Here is a 14,485-nt window from a genome sequence, read left to right on the forward strand (position 1 = left end):
GCAGACGACAAGAGCGGTCATTGCCGTGAGAAAGTGTGTTATTTTGTTTATCAAGCCGATGGTCCTACGATTCATGTTTTACGAAGTGTTGAACTATTTCTACAATAGCTACGTGCTTTCGTAGTTTCTTGTCCAATAACAAGTCAAAAGTGTTTTCTAGCCAAGCCAAGTTCTCTATAAAGTGAAACAACGGTTTTACTCGTGATTCGCACGCACTTCATCGTTTTTCTATTGCCACGCGATTTCTGAAGTATGCCGTCTCTGGAAGACCTGCTGAGTGAGCTTCAGCAAAAAGCGTTAGCGCGCATGCAAGCTCAGAATTTTGCGCACACACAACAGCAATCATGTGCGCCGCCATTCATTGAGAGACGCGAGCGTCTCTTGTTAGTGTGGACTTCGCAACACGCATAGAATAAGGCGCAGGGGCCCCTAATGATATACGGAATGAAATTTTAAGCAATGAGTATCCTGTAGGTAATAACAACCAATTTACGTAATCTCATATACTACATCCGAAGTACGGGGGTTTCAACGCCAGTTCGGCGCCACTTACTGGTTTTGGAGATAGTCCTTGCCAATTTAAAATTGTAATTCCTATTTAAAGCGCGAATACCGTGCTCGATTCTATCACTGCGCGACATGGTCATTCCATTTTTATCATCGTCTCACAACCAGAGGTGAGCAAATGCTCCCACTTCTTTTGTTTTCGTCCCTCACCCTCACGCCGCAAGTACCGTCCTCACCTCACCCTCACGTTGGAAAATTTGACCGCCCTCCACCCTCACGCTGAAAAGGCTACCATATCATTATCTTACCTTCCGCCTTCAACAATGCCAAATAAACCACTGGCTCGACCCGGGAGCTTCGTTTACAACACTGGTTGCCTAGTGTCATCCCTATTGTCAGAGCGTGCCACATCATTTGTTTTTAAGTGCTTGTCCATAGGTTGGCAAAGTAAACGGAGCTCACTAAGACTCCGTCAAATAATTATATTTTTTCCCTAACGCTCAATCTGACTAAGACTCACCGAAATTCTACATAGCCGGGATCTCAAGCTCATCATCAAGCTCATCATCAAGCTCATCAGAACTATACTTAGCCAGGCTCACTCGTATTCAAACTCACCAGATCTATACTAAGCTGGGCTTACTCGGACTCCTAAATTCTACTCAGCCGAGTTGACTCGGACTCAGACTCACGAAGACGCTACTCAGCCGGGCTACCAGAACTACAGTCAGCCAGGCTCACTCAGACTCAGGCTCGCGAGAATTCTACTCAGCCGAGCTCACTCGCATTCAGACTCACCAGAATTAGACTCAACCGGGGTGACTCAGACTCACTCATTAAGACCCATAAATGTCTCATTGGTCCACAGATCTCGCGAATTCAGACTTTATCTTGAATTGAACATATCAATGACAAAAATACCTTCATACAGGGGTAATATATAGGAAATTCCGAGGAATTCCCTATATATTACTTCTCATAGGGGTATAATATATAGGGGAATTCTTGTTCATCGCGATATCTTGTAAGAACCAAATAAGTATGACACTCGACCTTGGCAGTGCTGGGTTTATTTTGTGTAAATATAAAATGTACAAACCGGATCTTTAAAGAATATGCAAATTCTTACTAGCGTATGTGTACGTGCGTGTACTGCACGCACGCTTTTGTTTCTGTGGCGTGCGTGCAGTGCCTTTTGCGTGCCTTTTTGGCAGTCCGGGATAGATCACAGTCCTTTATTTCTAGCAGTGTACTCGATGAAGGCTTGCCTCGTAAACAAAGGTTTTCCCTGCTGGAGTTGTGTGCAACGAAGCTTGAGTATAGACCGTTTCATCGGGCGAGGAGGATAGGGCGCGCGGAGAGCCTTTCCTCCTCTCTGGCTTGGGCTATCCGGCGCGGCGCTGCTTGAAAGTATTACTCTCGTATGCTGCGGAACGATTTCGAGATGTTTTAGATGGTACTTTGTGAAACTTACGCCGTGTCCGTTCATATAAGGTCGTCAGGGAAGCCTTTCGGTGCATCGGTAACTACAGTAGGCGGAAATATCTTTTGGGGGCGCAAAAATGTGACGCGTTTTATCAGCCGCGGTGTACGTACATTATCAGTCGCGGTGTGTGTATGTGTTGTGAACCATTTTGCTTATATCGGTTTTAATTCAACAAAGAAAAGCGGTGTGTCTGTATTAGCAGCATGAAATGGTAAATCTGCTCAATATCTGATCGCTTGGCGTAGGGAGTAAAACATAAAGCATAAGAGCGCATGCTCGTGCACGGCCAACCTAAGGCAACCACGAAGCATCTAAGCGGCAGGCGCAATCAAATATTTGTGATACACCGGCATCGTTCTCGCGCATTTCAAGTTTAGTAGGCTTCAAATTACCATATGTCTACGCTAGCCTTCCTCCTTCAGGCCGATGGCGCTGCTCAACAAAGCGATCACTGCGGTTGGTGAACCAGCACGGTGCATATGTAAGCTGTGCGCTTCGGCATTGCCTTTTTGGCCTGCATACAACCATAATATATGAGGGATCGCATAAAAAGGATGCGATGCCTATTTTTGAGGACAAAATTTCCGTAATGCGTGTGAGTGCGTCGTAGAGAATAGAACGAACACAACCGAAAAAGAAATTCGGTTATCATCCTCTTTCTCGAAAAAGCAAGAGAAAACGGGCTAACGCCGCAATAGGGCCTCGCATAGTCACGCCGCACAACGTTTATAAATATGTAACCGCTGATGCGGTATGCTTGGACTATGCGGTATATAGAACAAAGATATATGTAATCCAGCACCTACCACTGCTTAGGACGCTCGCGCAGTTCGTAAACAATCCCTTTGCTGGACAAGCATAATTCAGACTGTAAGGTATGCTGCTATCACTTGCCAAAACTATTTTATTCAGGGGCGGAAACCTCATCCATCGAACCAAGTAGTCACGCAATGTAACCTAGCTGCAGCGAACAGTTTGAACGCTTGTCAATGTATAACATCACAGCTCCTATATCGTGGTAGAACGGTACCCACGCTCACGCTGTTACGATCGTCGCGTATGTTTCACGGCTCCTAAACTGCAGCTTAGAAATAGAGGATAATACTGCAATAAGGTCACGTTAGTGACTGGAACATTCAGAAATACACAATTCATCTCCGAGGCTGATTGTAGACTCGAATATGCGCGCACACATCGTGCTGCGAATTCCGTCCACCTCAACGCCAGCAGAAATTCCGGCCATGACTCCTTAAACCACTTCAGCACGTCTCAGAACCGTTTACCACGTAGAAGACGCACGTCATACTAAGCAGACCGCACGACTGCGAAAACAAACGCCAGAACCTGCCGCCGAGCGTATACCTGCTATGCAAAAGACCGCTTTCACCCAAGCCAGTATGGCGCTGCTCATAGGCGGCGCCACTGCGTTCACAATATGGCGGCGCCTACGAAAAAACGGTCTATACGTAATGCCACCTATCCACGATTTACTATAGAGCGGTACGTGAGGTCACCCTCGCTGCAATCTTTTTGAGGTGTCAGACGTAACGCTATAGGCGCTGAGAATTCTTAAAGGGAAACTAAAAGAGAACAATTCTTTGTTTCGCATTAGTAAATTGCCCTTATACAATGCCGAAAATGCCACTCTGGACGCGAGAAGACGCTTGGCAAGCCAGCAAAAAAGCGCCAACAGGAAAGTCAGGTGGCGACGCCGCCTTCAAGTTCCCGCACCAGAACATCACGAGGTCATGGATCTTGACAGCGTCTGCTATAGGGAACGCTTTTGCGGTAAAGATAGAGTATACATGGTGTTCTAAACGGGTCCAAGGCTGTACACGGCCAGTCTCGCGAACTTTTACTGAGCCAACGCGGCCCCAAAACGAAAAAAAAAATACTTTGAAATCGTGACACCACACGGGCGTACCTCAGTTTGGGTTTCGCAGCGAAAATCAAGCATTGCAAATTTGACCTTCACATTATTTTCTAGTAATCAACCCATTATATCGAAATTAACGGCAACAGAGTTTTCAAAGAATGATTTCTTAGTACAAATTAGTGCTTTACTTTAGCATCCCCTTAGATCCTGTTTAGTCCACAAAATCAACCGTTACTTCGTCTATGACACTACGCAGGGTGACCCAACTATCATGCACCAAGATTTTAAAATGTGCAAAAGCCGCATAGCTGGACAGAACCAAGGTAATGTTGTTTGCCGTCGTTTGGAGACACTCAGATAATTTTTTTGAATTGCGTCCAATTACAAAATTATACTTAATTATTCAAATTCTCAAATATTATATTTAGATCAAAAGTGTCAATGAGAAAACTGTAGAGCAAGATGAAAAATCCCCGGTGCACTTTCTGTTTCTCAATACGTGCTACCTAAAGGTGTTTTTCAGAGCGTGAAAGAAGCCCGCGAATGCACGCAAAACTGCCGCGCGACCGGCCGCTCGATGCACTCGGAAAAACACTTTTATGCAACACGTCTTGAGCAAACAGAAAGTTGTATCGGGAGTTTGCGCATAATTTCATTGCACGATAGCAATTGCCTGGACTATGACACAGTGGCGTAGCCAGAAATATATTTCGGGGAGGAGGGGAGTTTCTCGGCCGACAACTACTCCTCTCTCTCTCTCTCTCTCTCTCTCTATATATATATATATATATATATATATATATATTGTGGCGGGGAAAGCTATTCCGAAAAGCTATTGTCCCGCTACGACGGTCCTTACAGGGTGCTACGTCAAGTCATCGACATTAATACATACGAAATCGAAGCTGTCGTCGGGCCACCGCCGTCTACGCCACCGCCCTCTGCTATCGTGCACGTATACCGAGTAGTGAGACTTAAGCCGTACGTAACGGGCCCCTCTGGTCCGTCATAACAAGCACCGGCTCGACGTCCCGAGGTGGTGTAGTGCCACGGGACAGTGAACGGGCTGTCGGTCGGACGATGACGACGGCGACGAGGTGGCCAGAAGCAGGCGCGAAAGCCTTGCATCAGTCGCCGCTGCTTATGGCTGTTGTAACCTCGCATATAGTAGTAATTTGTAAATATACGTTATTCCCGTAATATAAATAAAAATTCGAGGACGCTTAAGCTTCGCCTTCAAGAGTGGAACGCGACAGCGTTCCCGTCGACCCGCCAAGGGGTGTAAGACAATGGGCTACGGCGCAGCGACTACGCGCCCCGCATCGGACGCGGTGAGCGTCGAGCAACGCAGCGTTCGGCGCGACAACGAAATGTGCGCCTGAGCAAGCGACGCACGCCTGAGCTTTAGAAACAGCTAGTTTCTAAGGCAACACCGCGTTCACAAGAGGCGCTTTTGTACCCCTTTGAAGCATGGAACTCGTGGCTCAGTGGTAATGTCACCGTCTCACACTCCGGAGACCCTGGTTCGATTCCCCCCCAGCCCATCTTCCAAGTTGTTTTATATTCATGAAGTGCCTGCTGGGATTTATCGCTCACAACCAACGCCGCCGACACCGACGACACCGGCTTTTCTGCGACGCGTTAATAATGCATCTCATAAAGACAAAGAGGCTGCACTTGGGTTTGGGCGCGTGGAGAGAAAAGAAGGCGTTCGGAGCGTCGGCCTCTTGTCTGCTTCGCTCCATTACTATATATATATATATATACGGAGGCTGTACGCCACGCAAAGACGAACTCTATAGTTAGTTCTCCCTGGACAGGAATAATTAAACGAAGATGCCCGTTATTGCGTTGCCGAAACAACACTTTCCTAAACTTCTGACAAAAGCTTCTCAATGCTAAGGCGGGCGGCCACTTCGCATCAAATTACGTTGTCATCTTTATGTATGCTATTTTTAAACGATAATATTAAAGAAAACAAAAATTACGTTTACGAATTGGTGCATTTTTGTAACGCACGTCGATTACCTAGCTGGTACATGACTTGGAAAAACGAACAGCGCTAAAAACTGGTCCAAAAATTGACACAGAAACTCCTCTGGAAGTTTATTTATTTATTTATTTATTTATCTCAAGGCCCGGGGGCATTAGAGAGAGGAGTGGTGATTATTACAAATAAATTCGTTGACAATATTATTGATGTTTGTGGAGTAATTAATGACAATGATGGAGGCAAGGAGGTGGTTCCAGTCATTCGTCGTTCGCGCTAAAAAGGAATCAAACGTTGGTGCGACAAGTGGGAACTTCAACCTTAAAACGATTTCATTTCATTTTATTACCTTAAAGACCCCTTGATAGGGGTATTACACAAGGGGTGGGAATACATTAGTACATAAATTGCATAATACATAACTGAACACGCACACAACAAAAAACTACATGAGCTAAAGTGTTACATACGTCAGCGCGACTACATAGACCTAAATAATACAAACTAAAATTGCACGAGCGTATAAGTCTGTTAACACAAGTCATTTTCATTGTGAAAAGTACGCAGTGACACACTCCATGAATGTACAAGGGCAAATGATGGCGGCGATTTAGTGGGGGAAGGTTGTTCCAATCTGTAGCGGCATGGCAAAAAAAAAAAAAAAAAAAAAGAAATCTGTGCGTGACGATATGTATGATGGCGGGGAGATTAGTTCATCCTTAAGTGTTCCGTTAGTGTAATAAACCTTATGAAAAAGGCATAGGCGAAAGTATTACAGAGTATTAGTATTACAGTATTTATTTATTTATTTATTTATTTATTTATTTATTTATTTATTTATTTATTGTCATGCTCTCAAGGCCCGGGGGCATTACAGAGAGGAGTGGTGATTATTACAAATAAATTTGTTGACAATATTATTGGGCGCTCAGATCTCCACGCAGCCTGGTGTCATTATCAATGTTGTGAAGCTTAATTGATCCGGTCTGTACAAACGACAGCTCCGCAGCGACACGAACTAATACGGACGGTGCCGCAAGGAGCATTGATGACGCAAGCAAAGTAATGCCCGTGGCGCCGCCAGGTGCGCTGATGACGCTGCGATCATTACAGTTGTTATCACTCTTCAGCGCCCTATCCATCCGCGTCGAACCGTTAAGGCCGATCCACACTAGAGTTACTGTATATGCTACCGTAATATATCTGCTGCACGCACGTGTAGGCGGAACGGCGGACATGAAACGGCTGGCTTGACTGGCTTTTGCTGAGCCGAAAACTAGATTGGATTTGGCTGAAGACACCCTGTTGCCGGGCAGCATTCGTTGGCTAATAAGCCAAAATCGCTGCGGTTTGCATGCGGTCCGCCGCCAAAACGGAAGCGGCAAAAGCCTCGGCGATTTGTTGGACCGCAAGGGCCGCGGTCTTGCGCGGGCCAACGGCGGTACGCACGAACTGGTGACGTCCTATCACGTGATGCGCGGACCGCGGGCCAAAAGAGCAATTTGGACCGTCGTGTGGATCGGCCTTTATGAACCGTGAGCAAACGTACTCGGCCTGCGGCACCGCCACGCAGACCGTGCCTTGAAAGCGATCTGCGATGCCGACGGAGTGCCAACTGCTGATAGCTTCACGCTTTGTGTTCTCGCCGCTTACTTAACGTTGAAGAGAGACACGCGGGCCGGTATCATGAAAGCGATCTGCGAAAATGGCCGAGTGCGGTATGTGCCGAGAGCACCGTGAGCCCTGCGTTCTCGCCGCTTCGGTGGCGTTGAAGCGAGACGCAGCAAGGTGAATTCGCTCGCTGCTGCGGGCGCTATCTTGAAAGCAGTCGTCTTACGGTTTTCTCGTTGGGTTAGCATAGAAATGCCCACGCGTTTAAAACAAGACGGTGCACTATCATTCCTTGTTTGCAGGCCAGACTTGTTGCAGGCCAGGTAGCAGTTGAGATACCGTTGTCTTCCAGAGAGATCTTCTTGTGAGTGTTACAGGTACGGCTACGTACGGAAGAGGGCGGGCGCTGTTTTGCAAGTCGCTTATCACTCAATCGCACTTTCGGTGTTGTGGGCATGCTATATTATTCTATATTTAAAAATACAAGAACGAAGTTTTTCGCTAGAATTTCGATAGTATGATGTGATGCTTTACTCATTTTCCGTGACCTGCTGTCCTACTTATTTGAAGAGGTGTTTGGAAGTAACTTGCGATCATGGTACCGTCATCACGCAACGCATATCGTTATTTGATCGCACTCGAGAATTGACGAGGCAGATATTGCGAAGCAGGGATTGCTTCCCGTTTAGAATCCTTTGTGAAAATTACGACATCCGCAGTTCGCAGTAAAATAAGGGCCAGTAGAGTTCCAAGAGATTTGAAAGCGTCGCGTCTTCTGACACCACTATATATTCTGAAAATTGCTGAGATGTTTAGTGAGGATGGTCTTTCCGCAGTACGTCTTACGACGGAGTAGGGGAGCCTCAGCTAGGCGTCTGGCCACGGCCGCCTGGTGTTGAGCGATCGGCCAAGGACGAGGCGCCAACTTCGTTTCTGACGCCTTTTATGCACGTCCCCCCCCCCCCCCACCCATTAAAACTATTTTACGTTACTCGCAGTCACCACCAACATTCACCGGGTTGTTGAACGGCGCGGCGGCCGCTAACCTTCCTATATTTGTTTCAGCGTGGACTTCGAGGCCATTCACCTACCAGCACTCCCAGGCGGTTTCTGATAACGGTGTCACACGGCGCACTTTTCATTGCGATCAAGCCCGATCCGCATCGAATTTCTCGGTCGTGATTGCCTCCTTCGAGCAAGCTGCGCGAGGGAGCCAATCGTAGTAGCGAGTTTCGATCCGAATCGGGCTTCATCGCGATCGAAAGTGCGCCGTGTGACACGGTATTAGCTTCCCTGTCTCAGCACCCCCGTCTTTGCTGTCTTCTGGCGTCCGCAAATGAACGCTCTATAGGTATTTCTTTCCTGTCCTATTTCTTTGACCTGTTTTCATTCTTCGGTACATGTACAAACTAGCCTCACGGCAAGCTCAAGCTTATGAACATAACTTCAGAGACAAGGGAAAGAAAAAGAAGGGGGGAAACGAGGGGGGGGGCGTACGTACGCGTATCCTAGACAAGCAAGTCACATTACTTTCGGAATGCTTTTCTTCCGCGCAGTGTGGTCTACGATTCGGCCAAGTACCAGAAATAGGAAGCTCTTCGACGACACGGTCTGGTGGGAGCAACAATGCCCCCTAAGTTTGATGCACATGCTCGTCCCATCTTTATCGGTGTGTGGAATTTTTAGCGCTGAATACCCCTTCAGCAGTTATGGTTAACACGATCCGGAGCAATGTATAGAGGCCTGCCATGAGCGCGGCCGTGAATGTTCTGTGCATGGGAGGGGGGATCGACCCCATGACAACTTACGCGTGCCCCCCCCCCCCCCTTCGGACCGCCACTAGCTCTCGCCTTGCTTTCACATTCAAGCTTTCCGTTTCATCCATGGCGCTCATTCAGAGCACACCTGAAACTTGCTCTTCCGTGGAAAAGGGGGCTCGTCAGAAAATTTCGAGGGGGGAGGGTTCGACCCCCCTTCTGGCTACGCCAATTCTGAAGGGAGACAGCACTGGCAAGGTATACGTAAACTGGTAGCGAAGCTTCCGTACAAGCCCACATGTCAAGAAAATGGCGGCTCGTTGCAACCGTCGCCATCTACGTAAATGCAACAAATATAATTTACCAAACAAAACGTGCTTCAGTGGATGAAAAGTACTATGGCCAGCACACAGTCGTAATGTATAGCAACATACGCGAAACGTTTTCACGGAACCATTCGCTATTCCGTGCGACACCATGTATCCGTACCCAACAGTTAATTCAGACAAGGCAACATTGCCCCACATCAACACTCAGAAAACATTCGACTTGCTAATTTTGCTGACCGTCGTACACTCGGAGCATGTGTTACAAAATGAAAGAGCATATCGCGAGGTTTCTTCGCGGGGCGTTTCGCATTTATCGTCACGACGAGAGACAGGGCGTCGGATGCCGCAGCGTGAGCTTGAACAAGAACCTGCACTCACACCTCTCGCCAGTGAATGCCGTGCGCTAGGTACCGCAATTTATTAAGCGCACGCCACACTTTGAGCACGCGAGGAAATAAAAAAAAGCTCGGATGAAACCGACGCGTTCAAGTGAGCGACGCCCTTCCGCAAGACATAATAGCTGGTTTGCACAGTCTTGACAAGTCTTGCGCCAGAATCACTGATTGCTGGCGGTCACCAAGAACTAACTAATGAATAGGGAAATAGAAATTTTTTTTATAACAGCATAAATATTTGAAACAGAATATTTACTCGTATGACAATATTCTGGTTTAAAATTTTCGAACATTTTTTTGTTTGTTTTTCCACATAGGATTTCTATTTTCCGTGTCCTCCCCCCCCCTCGCCTAGTCGTCTTCAATCGTGCACCACTTAAGGTCCCTAGATAAACAAGTTCTAGGGAGCTTAGCACCACTAACTGATATCTCTGGCGATAGGTTTTGCCACGCTTTTCCTCCTAAGCCTCGCGACCTATTTAGATGGACCTTGGCACTGGCGCTTACACGCAGACATCAGAGCACGCTGAAGGGAAGGCGAAAATTGAGCGCACGAAGGCTGTTTTAGCCGTTCGGGTTTCCCGGGCCTTTTGCGACTTTCGCGGGCGACTCGGCGTATCTGAAACGTCCAGCCTTTTACCGTGGCTTTTTGGCGGCGCGACACAAATTGTTCCATCACAAAGTCCAGTCGTAAGAGCAGTCGGCGCTTCTTTCTGCAGCTTTTCCGTCTCGCTTTTGGGTACTCAATTCTTTCTCGCTCATACCGCTTTTGCGGGGCATTTCGCCAACTCTGGCCAAATCACTTCCTCACCAGCCACTTGGCAGCGGGACTTGTATGCGCATACACGTCCAATTTCCTGTGTATGTGACTGCTTGAAGGAGTCCCAAGGGTACTGACGCATACTCTCGAGGTTGTAAAAGTTCTACCACACACTCCTTGCAAGTTTGAAGGTTGGGAGACACATGCAAGGTACCGTATTTTACTGCGTACAAGCTGCGCGCCAAATTACAACATTCAGAAAAGAAAAAAAATTATGCATATAACCCGCGGAAATAAGTACATACAACACTCAAATCTTTGTAAAAACAGTTTTAATTCGCGGATGCATGACTGGCACGCATCGTGCCTTTGGCCGGCAGCTCTGCCCCAAGTTCTTCGAAAACGCTGCCTATCTTGTTTATCGTGATGAGGTCAGGGTCACCGGCGCCTTGTACACTATTCGCTAATGTTAGCGAACAGTGCAGTTATATTTCTACAGCGCAGCCATAACGCTAAACAGCGACCCGAAATGAGAAGGAAAATGGGCGATCATGAAAGATGGGTGAAGGCAGCTTCAACATGCAGGCGTAGGTAAGTGATGGGCTTCCGCAGGATAAAACAACACTGAACAGCAGAGAACTTTGGCTTTCGCCTTGAAGTGCGGCTTCGCGGTGGCGCACGGTGCACCGCCGTGAAGCCATACCTCAATACAAAATTCGAATCTAACACGCACTCCAACTTTAAAGGGCCCGCGATAATGATCGTGTCTGCAAGGTATTACATCGATACGCGCCGCGGAAAGATAAGAAATTTCAAACCGCACGCCGTTTTCCCTTCTCCTCGCGACCGCTGTGCTCCAAGCAGGAGGATGATGTACATGTGCTAGTGCGCCAAAGTACAGGTGTTCGCGCTGTGACGTCGCTTGTGGTGACACGTGACTTCGAGAGTTATTCAAGCCGACATCTGTTACTTGACTCATATATATTGCTCGAATAGACGAATTAAAGCTTAGAGAAATAATAAGACGCACAAACCGAATTTCTGCATGTTTTTATTTTACTTCGCACCAGAAAGCAGGGAAGGAATTTCGCTTGCGGAGGCTAGACGGAGCAAGTGCAGAGAGCGTCTGTTTTGCGGTGAAGCTCGCCTCCTGAAATCATGGATTCGGGACACTGAAATATTTCTATCTCGGCTACCTCGGTCCCCGAGGCCACCTGGAGGACCAAGAACTCGTCGCCAGGGCCAAGAGGGCAGTCGAAGCCAGAGGGTTCCTGGACTAAAGAGCCTTCCCACCTTAGGGTGATACAGGGCCTCGCTCGGGACACTATTTCGAATAATAAATGTTTCTTTCCTTCTCTCTCTCGGCTATTCATGAGCCGATCTGAAATTTGTGCGGCAGAACGCTCCCTAGCGGAGACGTAACAACTACCAGCGTACAACTGAAATTTGCTATGGGGCCTGGTGAGACGCCCTTTAAGTGTTATCTTTTTCAAAATTCTGGCGCGGGTTATGCAACTAAAGATACAATCTGTGGTTGCTGTGGCGCAGACGCGCAGTCGCATATTCGGTTTGCGAGTGCAGCTAACCGATCGAGACTCGTCTCGTCGGAACCCGGCAGCACCATGCGTGCGGACTGTGGGAAGGAAGGAAGCAGGAATAGAGAGGACAGGGAGGTAAGCCAGTTCTCAGACCGGCTGGCTACCATGTGCTGGGGAAGGGGGGTAAGGGGAATAAAAGATCATAAAAAAGAGATGTTACAAAATAAGGAAAGAAATGCTAGACTGGGAAGCGCCACAAGAACAGCTCACGCAAAATTGGAAGCTGGCTCTCGTTTGTGCAGTGGGCCCCCAGCAACTGACGCAACCAGTGGTGCAGGAGCTGTGACGATCAATGATTGCCGAATTCCTCGAAGAGGAGCAGTTGGAGCCCACTCGGTTGCGATGGCTAGAGGCGCTGCAGGACCATGCATTTTGGGTCGTCGTATGCCGAGGCTGAAGGCGTAGCCGTTAGCAAGTCGTCTATGGCATCAGCGATGTCAGAGGGTAGTGGGGCGACGACGTGCAGGTACTTTGTGGTCTGTGAAGTGATGCACTGGAGTAGAAAGCAGGCCTCTACTTGGATAAGCCGAACTCAGGCATTCTTGGGCCAAAAGCTGGGAAGCTGAAGCACTGTGGTGATGACAGGAGACATAATTGTGGCGTCGTCTCTGTCAGCAGGAGTACAAGCAACGTTGTCCATGGCAAGCGTTAGGAAAAAACCATAAATGTCCTAGGTCACCACTTGTTGGGAGCTCGGTTTAGCGAAGGCAAGGAATACATGTTTTGAAAGCTTGAAAACGGACAGTCGACTGGCTTTATTCAAAAGTAAAAGTAGGTTTGCTGAGTGGCAGTGGTGGCGCCCCAGTTGGTAAGCCGCTTTGGTTCCAAGAAAGAGTAAGGGACAATAATCCCCACGGCGAGGCTAAGTGGATTTCCTGAGCAAGGGGCAATGACACCCGCAGCGGAGACAATGTAGCGACGGACAGTCACTACAGTTTCATTGAGCTTTCGATTATTTGATTACTGCTTTACACAATTAAATTTTTTTATTTCCATCGTTTGCTTGTTAAAAATTGAGTGAGTGATGGCCTGAGGTTCACGCTTCCCTTGCATGACAGCAAGGAAGAGAATAACATATCGTACTACAACAGTCTAACTAATAAAACGCATACATATCTCTTCTACATTTAGTGGTCCAACTGCTAGTGTATGGGCATTGAATGAAAGGTTGGCATAGTGGTAATGAACTTGTCGTTTTCAAGAAAATTCCTTTTTTCACTCGATATGCCAGTAGCCGGTAGCATGCTACTTGCATCCTTTAGAGTTCTAACCCTGAGCAACCTATCTATGCCAAATAGAGGGCTACTGTGATTATGTGTGAGAGAATGTTAAGTTCTTTTGCCTCTTACACCCTTAGTTGCTTCTGCAGCTAGACTTATGACTGCGCCTGAGAGCTTGATATTGCCACCTCGGTGTCGCTGACATGATATCAAAAGCAACAATACATTCACAGCATGGCTTTTCCTCGCATGGAGCAGCAGATTTAATTTTATCAATGGATTACAATTACTTGGCAAAATTTTTTCAATCAATACCAAGCCCTAGTCATTGTGTATATTGGCCTCGAGGGCTGCCACAGTAGAGACCGGTGCTGTTATTGCTGCGACATAGTAAACGACACCATGTGACTTCCCTTTGCCGCCGCTAGCACTGCTCGCTGCCTTTCATATCCCAAAGGCAGTAATTTCGTTTATCGTTTCAGCATGGTTTAATGCTCGGTGCCGCTGTGCTGAACCTATTCAACGGAGCCCAGTGCGGGTTCTCATGCATACCCCAAAAACCAAGCAGCAGCAGGATGCATGGTTGATAAAGCTGAGAATGGGGAAGCAGCTCACCATGCATTACCGCATGTGTAGCAAGCACTTCCGCGAAGATTTAGTGAGCGGCATTGCAGCTAAAATGTTCGGTTGGTACGCCATGCAACTTCCCAGGACTGTATGGATTAGAATTTACAATGTTTATTCGCGCCAGGCTGGAAAAGACGGTGCCTTGTTCCCGGAGCAGTGCCATCGCAGAATTTCCCGTCCGGCCCTTGGACCATCCAAAACACACCGAGCTTCGCCGGAATCTGGAGCTGGAGATAAGCTCGCGGCTGATTTCCTTCGGGTTGTATAACTTGTGGGAGGTTACGCGCAACGTGCAATGTGGAACCTGACGATTTGCTAGCCTTTCTGAA

This window comes from Dermacentor variabilis, chromosome 6 (genome assembly GCF_050947875.1).
Source record: "Dermacentor variabilis isolate Ectoservices chromosome 6, ASM5094787v1, whole genome shotgun sequence".
In the NCBI taxonomy this organism is placed as follows: Eukaryota; Metazoa; Arthropoda; class Arachnida; order Ixodida; family Ixodidae; genus Dermacentor; species Dermacentor variabilis.